Below are 15008 nucleotides of genomic sequence, written 5' to 3' on the forward strand. Positions count from 1 at the left end.
TTTAATGATTGAGAAAACATTTCCAGTTATACCCTAGCTGGAGATCTTGTGAAGTAGACCCTTATGCCATACCTTGTCGAAGGCCTTTGATATGTTAAGAGCAATTTCCCTAGAAAGGAAGCCTTTGTCAAGAGATTCACTAATCCTGTGGGATATAACCGCCAGCACATCTGCGATAGATCTTGCAGAGCGGAAACCATATTGTGTGTCACTAAGAAGGTTGTTCCTGCTGAGGTGGTTGACTATTTCTCTATTTAATATGGATTCTAGCATGGATGGAATTTCTAACGGAACCCTTAATTTAATTAATTATATTTTTCGGTAGCCCTCACTGGGGATGGAACCTTTAACTTTCAAAAGAATATTACTTTTACAATTGATACTTGCCATAAAACATCTAGATATGTCAATTTTAACCACTGCGCTACGAGTTCTTGCTGACAGTTGTAGTAGGAATGTAAGAGCCTTTAAACCTATTATATTTCTAGTTGTAAATATCACTATTTATTTCTAATTGCGAATTACTTAGGAACTCTATCCAGTCATGGCTAACGAAACGAGAGCATGCTACCCCCGTGGAGTAAAAAAAAAAAAAAAAGTTTCTGTTCGATATTTCGTCCAGATTCTAGAGTGCGACCGAAACATTCCAGCTTATATAAAACTTATTTAATCACCTTAAACCCCAAAGAACATAAGGCGCTACTAATCGGGACTATCCCTATAATTGGGACTATCCCTATAAAAGATTTAGATGGTAATTTACGTTGCAGTTAAACTTCTGTATATCAGTACAGTTTGAGGATCAAGTGGCAGGATACGAATTTTACAGTCTAGTCGCTCGAGGGAAAGAATCTATTAGAATAGAATACTTTCTTACATTAAGGAACCTCAATATAGAAGGGGTGTGATTTTGTTGCTAAGCAGGTTTGTCGAAGATATGTACCTTGAGGGGGCACAAGTGCAATGAGTTTATCAGAGCGCATCCCATTAAAATACTTACAAAAAAGGCACAGGGATGCAACATTGCGTCGATGGGACAGGAGCTGGAACCTAGTTGACAAAGTGGGCCTATTAGATTGCAGACCATTTTCTAGACCCTATCTAAGAAGGAGAGGCTACTGGTAAATACACTGGCCTAGATGTGGCAACAGTACTCCATGCATGGGCGAATGATGGCCTTGTAGGAGTACAGGATACTCTCAGGCGTGAGCAGTTTTCAAGCACGATAGAGAGAGAGAGAGAGAGAGAGAGAGAGAGAGAGAGAGAGAGAGAGAGAGAGAGAGAGAGAGAGAGCCCACCTTCCTTGCAGCAACCTTCACAATGTCCTCAATATATTTGTTGGAGTCGGAAGGAAAAATTCTCAGGTAGGGAGTTATTTGTCAGAGATGAGTGTTACAATATCTGCAATAGAACGACATTGCCTAAATCCATACTGTTTGTCGGAGAGAAGATTATCTTTTGCAAGGATGTGGACTAATGCTTGATTGATTAGTGTCTCAAAGATTTTAACGAAGAAGGAAGGATAGGGCGATAATTGAAAGGGTCGGTCCTTTTACCAGAATTCTTGTACACTGGTACCACAGAGGCCATCTTCCAGCTACTAGAGAAGCAGGATTCAAAAAGGCATTTGTTGTCAACTTTTGGAAAATACGTGGGCTAGTTCAGCTGAGCATCACTTTATTAGTATAGCAGGGATGAAATAAGGCTCACACGAATCGGAGGTGCCTAAGATTTTTATAATGTCGCGGACATAAGATCATCAATTGTGGCTTCTATCCGCATAAGGAAATTTGGGAGGGCGTTGTTTATTGGCTCAAGGGTGGAGTTCCAGGCCGTGCATGCAACCTCCTGGTTGTTAGATAGGGGAGGAATTACTGATTGCTCTTTATTCACTACACTATTATACATTTTTCATAGTACTATACGAATTCTGCATGTAGAAAAAGAATCGGACAGCTCATCCGGTCTAAATGACATTTTTTTTATTACATTTTCACCCAAGCAAGGAACATTGCCACTTTTGTGTAGGGGCTACTATCAGGGACATAAGCTACTGGGGTACTATGTAGAGAGTTGGGCAGTAAGATGTCGGTTCACATTACACTTGAACTTCTGCATGTCAGTACAGTTTGGGAAGCAGGGAGGTGTGGGATATTTTTTCAGGCGGTATATTCCTCGGGTAAACTACAATGTCCCTATTTTCTGGTGGGGCACCATTCTCACAAACAAATACCATAGTTATTTCATTGCAAGTGGGAAAATTGTATCTTTTTATGTCTTTCCCCTTTTTGAACTGCAGCTCACACCTGAATTTTGGTTCATTTTCTTTTATATTTTGCTGTTCTTTTTTAAAAATCAAATCCATGTTCTTATAAAAATTTACATAAGGATTTATTTCCTGCATAACCTCATTTATAGTACAAATTGTTTGAGTACAACATTTACAGTTTTGTAAAGCATTTAATCTGTATTGCAGAGCTTCACTAGAGTCTATGATGTACAGTTGACCATGATCAGACTGCAAGGTTGTAGTTTTTGATATGTTTGTCCTTGGATGCGAAAGCAGTATGAACCTCTCCCTGAAGGAATAGATTAGTTCACACCGAATGATGTAAAAGAAAATGCACAATTGTAATTTCTAATATTTTTAAAAATGAAACAGATTCATCGTCAATCCCTTCAAATATTTTTTTTTAATTTCTCTGGATATGATAACAATGCAGGTAAATGTACATTTACATTATAGCAACAATTTAGATTCTTATTTCTAAATCTTAATGCTTTACAGTAGACACATAATACATTCATTTGACCGATATGAAGTGGTTCTACCACAGTGTCAGAATTACTAATCAGCCTAGGTATACGCCGTATCTGGCGTATTTGTTGACATCTCCTATTATCTCTCCATTACACTCATGTTTTCCATTCTGTTTTGAAATCTCATTTGTGTTTGTTGTTTATCCATGTTACTTATTTTCATTTGACTTCGCTGTCTCTCTCTTTCTCTAACCTGTTCTCTTTGCCCGTCCCCGATTCTTTGGCGATGAGTTCGCTGATTTGGACGGATGGTTTTCATTCTTCAATCCATAATAAAGTTTTTGAAAAAGTGACCCTCTTTTAGAGACTAACATGAATGAACTCTTAAAAGTAAATACAATGTAATAATGTCATTTTGTGCAATCTGCTTTGGTTGTTCAACAATATTTTTTTTTGTTTGCGTGCATTTAAGTAAAATATAGAAATTCAATGTAAAAAATACATTATTTTTTTATTTTCCTAATATTTATTGTAAAATAAACAGGAATATAAATTAATAAAGTGAGCAAAATAATTTCTTACTTAAATTTTTATAAAAAAATTCATAAATTATCAATTCACTTGCGAAATTTGTATTTGCCATTATTGTAAATTCAATATTTTTGAGGCCACACAGTAAACAAATCTACATTTAATTCCATTTCTAGATATAAATATATCTTGAGATAGTCCAAAAGTGTAACTTAAAGCAAATAGTTATAAGTCAATGTTTACAAATCATGTTTGTGAATAAAACAAATATAAAAATCTAACTCAGCACAACGTCTGTGTACTTAAATATTTATATAGCACCAATACACAACTTATTCAGGTAAATATTAATTTAAACTAATAACTCATAAATTAACAAACATCAGATAGCAAAATTAGCATTCTTAAATTTACACAAATTGTGTGAAATGGTGCAAACCGTCAAGTTTGTTTCACGAAAGGTTTTGTTTTAATTTTGATAAAAAACATTCGTATTCAATATAATCTAAAAATGTCACAAGAATCAGAAATTGATTTGATTTTTATAAAGTAGGGTTTTCTTTTTAGTGAAAATGTTTTCAAAGTCACAAACACACGAGCACATAACAATATTGTGCACTTTTTTATTTATTATTATTATTTATTATTTTATTATTTGGTATATATATATATATATTGTAGTTTTGTATGAAGTTTGGATTCGATCAGAATGTATAGTTGATCGCTTAAGAATGAGGTGTAAAAATGACTTCTTATTTAATATCGTCTGCTTTAATGAATTTTTATTTTAGAATTTGAAACCTAATCACCCCTCCTACTTCATCTATCTTATGGCACTCAATATTTATATGGTGTAACCAATGATAATTTAATTTATTAACTCCAAAATGAAGATCACACATTAAACTAATAATAATTTTAGTTTTTAGTTTTTATTTATGATATAAGCTTTTCTATGGATTCATTTAATTTTTGAGGGTCTAATTATCTAGTTTACCCCCTCTCCTGTTGCAGATAATGACGGCATCAGACTCTAAAAAGGAAACCTCTGTCATGATGTGCGTCTGGAGCTAGGATATGGCATTGAATGTCGCTGTGCAGAAGAAATTGTACATTCACCGACCCATATTAAAATATTTACAAAGCCGATGTAGTTGATGTTATCAGAGGTAGGAGATGAGTTCGTCGATTAATCAAAGTAGCCACAAAGATGTAAGTGACAAAGCGCGCCTCCGACTTTTAAAAGCGAGACATCGTTCATCGCTGGCAAAAGCGCATTGAAAACGTAAAAAAAAAACAAAAAAAAAAACATCCTGAAGTATAAAATACGGATCGTTTTAATAATCTCCCTCATGTATTCGTACCTCTACAATGTTTTAATTTTAAAGTTTAAAAGTTTTAAAACGGCACTCGAATATATTTATTATGAATAATCCTAGTATTACAAGTTACCAATCCTTGTCCGAAATAATTTGGAACATAATTAATTTCTGTGGTTACGTTTTTATATAATTTTAAACAAACGAAACGGAAACTAATATAAATCTATAAACATTAATAGTTTCTCTCAATGAATCTCTATTCATATATATATATATATATATATATATATATATATATATATATATATACATATATAAAACAAGCTGTTTGTGTATGTGTGTGAAAGAGACGTAGAGATAGATAAATAGATAGAAAGAGAGAAAGAGAGAGAGAGGGAGAGAGAGAGAGAGAGAGAGAGAGAGAGAGAGAGAGAGAGAGAGAGAGAGAGAGAGAGAGAAAGTTTGTTCTCTATGGAGTGCGAAATGGCTGAGCTGATATTTTATGAAATTACACACAAATATACTTTATGTTTCTGGGAGTGTTCTCAGGTCGTTTTTTTTCAGAATGCGTCTAAGTATCGAAAATCGTTAATTGATAATGAAAAAAATCCGATTAAAGAACGAAAAGTCCAACTTTAAAAAAGTTAACAACTTATAAAGCTTAACATTACAAGTACATTTGAAAAGTTTTATTACTGAACAAGCAGAAAATCCCGGCGTATAAAATCAATAGTCAGTTCTTTGATAAGACAGAGCCAGGTTCGAAATGCATGTTTCTGTTTTAAAGTTGAACTATGATTGAACTTGATTGTTTTCATTTTAAACTTTAATTGGAGACATTTTATTTAAAAGAGTATTTTTATAAAATCAATAGTAGTGTCTTTGATAATGCAGGGCGTGTTCGAAATGAATGTTTCTGTTTAACACACAATTGAACCATGCTTAACTTTTGTATTTTCAACTTTAATTCAAGGCATTACATAAACTATTTTAAAAAATGAATAGTAGGTTTTCTACAGTACAATTTAGACTACAATATATTGTAGACAAAGTCATTGCAGGAAGGCATGTAAAACTTCGTCCTGGTATACTGCGAGAGATGTCCCTCACTAGAGAGAGTGATCAATGAACTTATTAGAAAAATATGTTATTTCACCAATTTCGATGACAATAAAAGTATGATGTTGAACATTGGTTGATGTTCATTCAATCCTGAGCAACACCAAGTCTCCCTGCTTGTGAGTACCATTTTACAGTTTTACACAACACGCTGTAGCCTCAGTTGCAGGACAGACAAAGAATACAAAAGAACTTCAACTTGCTTGTTTTGTTGTACAACAACATTTATTTCCTCATTCCCGTGTTACCGCTGCGGCATCTCTCACGTGATCGTGCTCTAGCACGTAATCCATGTCTCTTACGTAACGCTATTTCGATGTCTAACATTATCTCCGTTATAAAGTCTTTACTTTCTCCTACCAGTTACGTCATTTCACATACATTTGCACACGCGCGTCCGCGCTATGTTACGCATAGATCTGACGCAATTGTGAATCTAAAGGAAGAGGAAATAATGCATCTTCTTCCCCACAATCCATTGAATTTAACTGGAATCGAGTTCGACATACCCTAATTGATATGTCAATCTGTCACCTATTGTTTAACTTATCGGTTTTTGACAATTTATCTACTTACTCCTTGACATCAACGTGTACTTACGTCTTTACCGATGCTACGTGTTCTCTTTGTGTTTTCTTAACAATTCTCAGATCTCAGTCGTTTTTAAAACAAAGAACCAAAAAATCGATTTCTATTTTGTTCTTTGTCATCTAGCGACGCTGAAAGATTTAATGCTGTTGTATACTGATCTTCTTTTATTTCGCAAATTTTGCGTAGATTAAGAACGCAACAATTAATCAACGTATAATATTATAGGAAAATACTGTTCATTTGTGTTAATGCGTATATTATTGTAATAGATTGGCTAGAGTAGACAACGTTTATACTAATGGAGAATACTTACTTGAAGATCATCTGACCTTATTTTTTTTTTAATATGGAAATTGCTCCAGAGAAGGCATGAAGCCACTTGATGTAAGATACTAAAAATACTACTTCAAGGTTAAAATTTTGCCAACAGTCTTTAAGATAGAGGATATTCTGACCTAGAAAACATCAATTTTCCCGCTTTGTAAGAAAAATCTCTCATGGAACGTGAAGACTAAAGGAAAACACAAATGAGGCGAGAGTTACGAGGCTGTCGCAAGTAAACCCAAGATTCACTTTCTCCTATCCTTGTTGCTGTTCGGATAGGGGTATTGTTTTGCTCGGTTCCAGAAAATCAACCCTTCCAGATTTAAGCTTCTCTCTGAGAAGGGGGTTACTTATTGCCAATCATTTGGCGCGCCCCTCCCGATGAATGCCAGCGGTCCAAGCATTTTTATAGGCCAGAGCGCACTTCACTAAGTGCGTTGACCTTTCAAAGTCAGCATCAAATAGACATGTTCAAATGTGTACCAACTTCTTTTTATACTATCTCCTTTTATACTTAGAGGATAACCACTTATCAAGGCCAGGAGCCAGCTCAAGGATAAGATTTAAGTGTTAGGTAGAAAATGAGACAAGATCAGTCACGGTGGAACTAGATTATCTAGAGGTAGATTATCTTAATGAAGAACTCAATAGGAATGTATTTACATTGCATTTTAACATGATTATATGATAGTCAGCTAGAAAGCAGACAAACCGTATTACGGTCGACAGAAACCAGTCCTAGGAAAGAACAAATCTCTCTATTCCCTTCTTTCTTTCTCAAGATATCATCCGTCTATTTTCCGCCTTATAATTCTCTCTTCTTCTCGCTCTCGCTTCTCCTTCCCCTTTCTCTCCGGGAAACTATAAACGCTCTCTAAATGTCGGCTCTCCTATTTACTATATTTCTTTCTGTGGACAACCAGAGAATGAATATTACAGACTAAAGTTTTCCTGCTTTATCCTAGAAAATATCAGCTTTGTTGGTGTATCTTGTATAGTTTCTAGATTGCAAAATTGGTTTTGTACTTTTTCAACGCATAATTTGTCTCCATATTTAATGGAATTACTCCACGTTGGGACAAATCTAGATCTTATACAGGTAGAGTATTGTGTTATATGTGAAGTATTGTCTGGATCAATGGAATGATCTAGTTATTTTTCCGGCTATCTTCGCACAGGTTTCATGTAAGTCATATTTCCGGTCTACTCAAGTATAATTCTGAACAAGGAGCACATAAATAAGTCTCTCTTAAAGAGAAATACATATATTCCAACTGGAGAAAAATGAGGATCCTGAAAAAAAGAGGTATGGTTTTGTGGCGTTTTTAATGAACAATGTTTTAGATTAACGTCATGAAGGAATTCCGAAAAGCTTCAGTAAATAAGAAAAGTAAAGCTTGCAACAAATCACATCGACGTATAAAGCTGGCAGTTGTTGTTTCTCATGTCAACGTGTCGACGTCAATATGCATTCGTTTTGAATAAGAAGTAGAACAAACAGCAAATTGCATCTAATTTGGGGAAATTCTTGGATAAATAGTGCGAAAAACGTATGTTAAGAATTCGTGATCAACAAGTCTGTTAAAATTCTTTTTCGGTGTTTTTTTTAATAAAGAGGGACCCAAAGATCAAGCTCAAAAACATAACTGAGTTAATATAGTGGATGTTCGACGCTATATTTGGAAATCACGAAAATGTTTGCGATTTGTCCGATTGTCAAAAGGGAACCTTGTTCAACGTTATTCAACTGTTCAGCTAAGACTTTCATTTGATACGTGTTTCGTTAAGTCTATGTGATCACCACATGTTAACATTCCTTAAGTAAAACGGCGTTTAATATTGTAATACTAGCAGAGTAACCTGACGTGTCCCGGAATTGAATGATGATCAACGAATGTTTCGCACTCCCATATTTTTATTGTCATTGCAATCGATGAAATAGCCCATTGTCAATCAAATCGATTGATGGACTGCTCTAATTGAGGATCCATCGTGATGCACCTGGAGAAAGCTTCACATGTCTCTTGCAGTGAGTAAGTTCACAATATATTGTAGTTTCCATTGCACTGGAGAAACCTACTGTTGATTATATATGTCGGGCCTTTCGGTTTGTGTGCTGATAAAACTTCTCAAATGACCTTGTGGTTTTAAGCTGTGTAAGGTTATATATTTTGTGAAAATCGCTTGCTCTTTTATTGGTTGGATTTTTTCGATTTTCGATTATCGATAATTATCGGAGACATTCCAACAAAAACATATCTAAGAACACTGCCAGTCACATAAAGTACATTCGTGTGAAATGTCATAAAATCGACTCAGCCGTTTTCGAGTTCATAGAGAACTAATTCACAGCATACAAATACACAGATACACGGATACAAAACTTTTGATAAAATTGAGAAATGTTTTCATACACTTCTTCTATTTTGGATAAAATAACATCTTTTAATAAAACAATTCACAATCGTTTTCAGAAATACGAGAGGGGGTTCCAAAGTAATGCCTCATGTTTTTTTTTTATTCCGCCCGAATGGGTCAGATGATAATCCGAATTGCATTGTAATAATGATTTAAGCTATGCCTTCATGATTTGACGATTATCATATAGACATGTTTGAGATAATAATTATATGTACTTTTGCAAATATTTTCCAAACGTTGGCATGGCAGACATGTGGATCAGCAGATGGATCCAACCTTTATATATACTATCAGAGAGGCGGTAGCACTCTCTATATAGGGATGGCCCGTACACGCCTTTATACGCCTACAAAACAAAACTATCCAAATCTCAACTAAAATCAACTTATAAGTTTCAAAAAGCACATATTCTTACAGAGAAGCGTCTTACGAATCCAGCGAGTGTCAGAACTTCGGTTAAAATGTCAAAAGAGAGCAAAAAAAAAAAAAAAAGGGTACAAAAATGGCCAATTGTTCTTCTTTCTTCTTTCTTCTTCTTTCTTCTTTCTTTTGAGACGATGTATCTCGGTGTACGAACGGTCTCTGACAACAGTTCAAGAATCAATCGACTGCTCTTTACACGGAGAAGTGCAGTGACCCATCGCTTTTTTGCTAACTCCATAATTAAATACGATTACGTGTAATAACAAGTTTTAAACACTATATACCCAATGTAGACAGACCACTTCGAACACGGAACTTCTCTCAAAAGGGACAGCTCCAAATAATACACCGGATGCTTACAGACGTTCCAGTTTGCCAGTGGCCTATATTTCTTGGACGCTGAATATTTGAGGTGAACGTTAAGGTTTTTTCTTTAAATAGTAACCCACCAGCGTTAATGAAACCACGAAATCTTTATCTCAGTTAATCAAAATTGTTATAAGAGTAACCTATCAGCAAGTACGACGTCAAAAAACAATGTTATAAAAACAAATAATTCTTCAGATTTTGGACTGTAAAATATGTACAAAATGTCAATGCTGCGACCAGGATTCGAACCTAGGTTAGCACGGCCACAACGTGGGGTCCTAACCTCTAGACGATCACGGCTAACACTGACGTCTGTCGCTCTTGGCAGAAAGACACATGACTACTGTGAAACTATTGAAAAATAAGGAGGAAACTTGAAATTCTCACGCATGCGCAAAATACACTATAGCAACCATTGTTAAATGCAGCTGAATCTCTTCGCTCGCTAAGAAAAGTAGATCAGACCAGTTCTTCTAAGAACTCACCAAACGCCAAAGGAAATAAGTTAAATTAACCGCAAAAGAAACTGCAAGAAAGTCATCTTCTAAAACTCACTGGAAGCTGACCAAAAAGAATTAAAATCCAAGCCCTAGCCACAAAAATAACTAGATATTGTGGCTACTATACACAATCTACTAATAAAAACAAGTAAGTTTTCTAAAATAAACTACAATAAATTAACCAAGTAACCTCACACTGTCACTGATTAGGACTTCATATAAAGATAACAACTACACTATTGGTGTATATACCGTTCCACACTTTAACTATTGGTGACGGGGCAGTATCTCAATTCTACGAGAGTTGTCTTGCTATAAGATAAGTGATATTATAGTAAGATACACATAAGTGTTATATGTTTACATTTAACAAAAAATTCAAAAGTCAGCATGTAGTAAAAAAGCTCAGAGAAATATAGACTATGAAAAAAACAAAGTCAAGGTATTATCTGAGCAAAAAGAATACTATCAGAAAAATGCTGAAATAATAAAAATTAAGTATCATGCAAATCCTGAGGCAAAGAAGGCTGCCTCACGTGCTGACTCAAAAGCACGGTATAACAGGGATCCCGAGGGGGAAAACTGACTCACGTGCTCTTTATAACAAAGAACCAGAAAAAAAGAAGGCTGCCTCACGTGCTGACTCAAAAGCACGGTATAACAGGGATTCTGAGGAGAAAAAAGCTGCCTCACGTGCTCTTTATAACAAAGAACCAGAAAAAAAGAAGGCTGCCTCACGTGCTGACTCCAAAGCACGGTATAACAGGGATCCCAAGGGGAAAAAGCTGCCTCATGCACAAACTATTATGAATATAAATATCAAAAACTGCCAAATCGTTGCCAAAACGCCAAAGAATGAACCAAGAAAAATTTAATAGTGAAGGTATAAACATTTTAGAACTTTATAATACTCTAACTGTTTTATCAGAGATGCGGTAGCACTCTCTATGTAATATAGAACCGATGGAGGACCAAGACGCAACTCCTAAGGCCCAAAACCCAAAGACCTAAAACCCAGCAGGAAGCGACCTGCTACTAATAGAGGCGGCAATGAGCCGCCTCCTAAAAAAGACAATACTATCATGAATGTAAGTTTAAAAATAAGACTGTAAGTAAAAATACTAATTAACAAGAATAAAAAAGCATTGAAAATGCAAAAGGATATAGGGATGGTATGCCAAAAAGTATACAAACAAGATAGCTATGAATGGCTAGGCACATGGAAATAGAATTGCATCCAAAGTATAGCCCTATAGCTTTTCTCCAATCTTCATTCCGTGCCATTATTACGGTTGTAAAAAGCTATAGGGCTATACTTTGGATGCAATTCTATTTCCATGTGCCTAGCCATTCATAGCTATCTTGTTTGTATACTTTTTGGCATACCATCCCTATATCCTTTTGCATTTTCAATGCTTTTTTATTCTTGTTATATATTAATTCATCTAAAAATGCTTTAATCATAGCGAAACAACAAGAGTCTTTCATTAATAACCTACTTCTAATCAGTCACTTTAATTTAAGATTTAATAAGAGTGATGATGAGTAGGTGAAAGATGAAGAATAATCTTGGAGGATTGAAAACGGCGAATAATATGGGTAAAACGTTATTACTCCTAAGGATGTTTTTAATGAAATTTGATTTGAAATCAACTATACGATAAATAAGTCGTGTAACAATGTGTCCTTAAGAATCTGCCACCGAAATCTCTCTAAAATAATATTAAATCGTTGATTTAAAAAGAAATTGTTTTCAATTTCTTGAAAATACCGACAGCCCGACTAGTATATAAAAATAGATGTTGTATGTCAAATGTAGGAATTTTGATAATGTAGTTACTGTTGTCGAGTTAATATTAAAAAGATTTTACAAGATCCTATGAGTTTCTATTTCATGCTGTCTATAATGTTCACAATACCCGATGACTAATCTATTCACATAAGACTGCTGATTAACCTTGACAGATTAAATGGCGGTCATAGGGAAGTTTCGATGCAACTTTATAATACTACTTGACCTTCTCTGAGTGTTGCCTGGAATACGATGATAGTACTGGATTTCCGGGCCACTACGGATTGCTAAAAAATGAAGCAAGTGATGACATTGCGATTGTCAATTGTTGTTAAGCTATGAAATGTAAGAGAAAGAATGGAATTTAATGGAATGTAAGTTACATGAGGAGAATTGATTTTATAGATTTTAAGTCATAATTTAAAGAATTTGGAATGTAATTTCATAAACAATAACGTTATTTTTTTGTAAAATTCAGAAGAATCGATTATGCATATTTGCAGATACATTTAGAGGATGCGCTTTTATTTATAATTTTTATGAAATTACATTGATACTAAGTTGTAAAATTATACAATTAAAGAGAAATCTCGTTGTACGATAGGAGTGTGGTAGTAGATGTTTCTGATTGAGCGAATTTTATGCCCACATTTTCTAAGGATGGGTATTTTGTGTATGACAAGTATATCAAAATGGATGTAGGAGATTCTAAAAAAGAATGAAAATGACTGTTATTTCCCGGAAACCTAAGACGTATTAAATATTAAAGCGTGATTACGTCGGGATTATATTCAGTTCTGTGGTGACTAGATTTAATGGGAAAAGGTGACTTCATTTTCTTATATAGTGTTGAAATTTCGCAAGCTGTAAACGATGCTGATCTTTCTACAGAAAAGGTTAAAAGGAGTTTGAGCTACTTCCGAATGTTTCATTTACGCAGATGTGGAATTACGCACCAAATTCATTTCGGCGAAAAACTTTAGTTTCTGTTGAATTTCGTTCCGATAAGGTTTAGTCTCGACGAGAATCCAACTCTTAAAGACGATTTTTACTCGCTCATCTCATCCACAGAACGTTTTCAAAGGGAAGTCATATCCTCTGTGGTTTATTCACTAAAATGGAACTGAATTCATTTCCTGTTTGGAATCTTGTACGGAGAAACAATCAATCACGGAATGCTTTTTCTTCCCTTCAAGTTCATCGAGAGAAATCACATCATAAACTTTATTGAACATTTCCACTTTGTTACGATGCGTATGTACCTAGACTTGACTTTTTTGACATGCCTTAGTCAGAAAGGATTACAAACGAGGCTTCTACCAGTTCGGAGTACGTTTTAAACGTACTGTTTTCTGTAATACAGAATTTACTTGTAAAATCTATTCAAGGTAAATGTTTTGGGGTTTGCGAATTTCGTGTCTTCATAGTCTTTTTCTTGCCGTAAAATTTTTTTACGATAGTAGATATCCTACAATATGAAGTACGCGGGGTAAAATATCGAATTTATTAAAACGAATACAAGTACGACAAGGTTTGTGTTTTTGAAGCAAATAAGCATATTAACGAATGATATGTTTTCATGCATTACGTTATATAGTGCTCGCTTCAGTTTTCTATGCAATACGCATATATATATATATATATATATATATATATATATATATATATATATATATATATATATGTATATATATATATATCCTGGCTTGAGGTAGTTGCCTGTCTAGCCGCACTGATGAGCTGTGAAACAGCGAAACAGTACTGTATGTGGATGACTATAGTGCTCCTCACCTTGAGTTGAGCATATTGAGAAGTGAAAAACGAATTACCATTAGCATATAAGCGACGCTCTTTGTGTAAACAAATCGAGCGGAGGTATTTCGGACGATATCAAAACATCGTTAAACTCACTACTCGTTCAAGCAGCCGCCAATAGCGTAATGGTTAGAAGCCTTGACTGCCGTATAAACGGTCGGGTTTCAATCCTGGCTTGAGGTAGTTGCCTGTCTAGCCGCACTGATGAGCTGTGAAACAGCGAAACAGTACTGTATGTGGATGACTATATGTATATATATATATAAAGTCTATAATTTTGCAGTGGCAAATAGTAAAAGGAATAAAATGAAATAATTTGCATAATTAGAATTATCCTACCTTTCTCATAATGAATGTTTTTTTTGCACAACATTTTATCCGATATAGCCTACGTCATTCTTTAGGTGTACCTTGTTTAACTCTTTAGACCCCCGTTCACGTCCACTATGTATTGTCAAAAATTCATAGATATGTATACAGTACATTAGCTTTTTCATTTATCGCTGCTTTTGTTTTTAAAGAGACTGGTTCAATTTAAAAAGGGATTGGTTCCCCTAAATATTAAAAACTTATAATTTATCACACTAACGTTTGCCTTTATGGACGTAATTGCCTAGAATTTGTGGAATTATTGAAAATTGACGTAAGCAACGTTACATATGACAACTCAAAATTGCTACTTTTTCTTATTTTGAAAATTGATGTACAGAGTAACGAAGTATAAATGGGGATTCGATATATTTTTGTGTTACGATTTTGAACACCAGTAAATTCATCATAACTTTTGTTTTACTGAAGGAAAATTACAATTTTTTTTCACAATATAGCTGAGATGATCTATAAATTGTAATAATTGTTTGAAATTTGGTCGAAAAATGAGTTAGCGGTGAATCTTTAAAGCAATTCTAAATGACTAAAACTGCTATTTAAGCAGATATTCAAACACTACCGTGTTTGAATGATATCCATCCATCCATCCATCCATCCATCCATCCATCTATCTATCTATCTATCTCTATATATATAACTTTCTCTCTTTTT

Source organism: Euprymna scolopes, chromosome 8, assembly GCF_053919585.1.
Source record: "Euprymna scolopes isolate OS-2025 chromosome 8, ASM5391958v1, whole genome shotgun sequence".
Lineage (NCBI taxonomy): Eukaryota > Metazoa > Mollusca > Cephalopoda > Sepiida > Sepiolidae > Euprymna > Euprymna scolopes.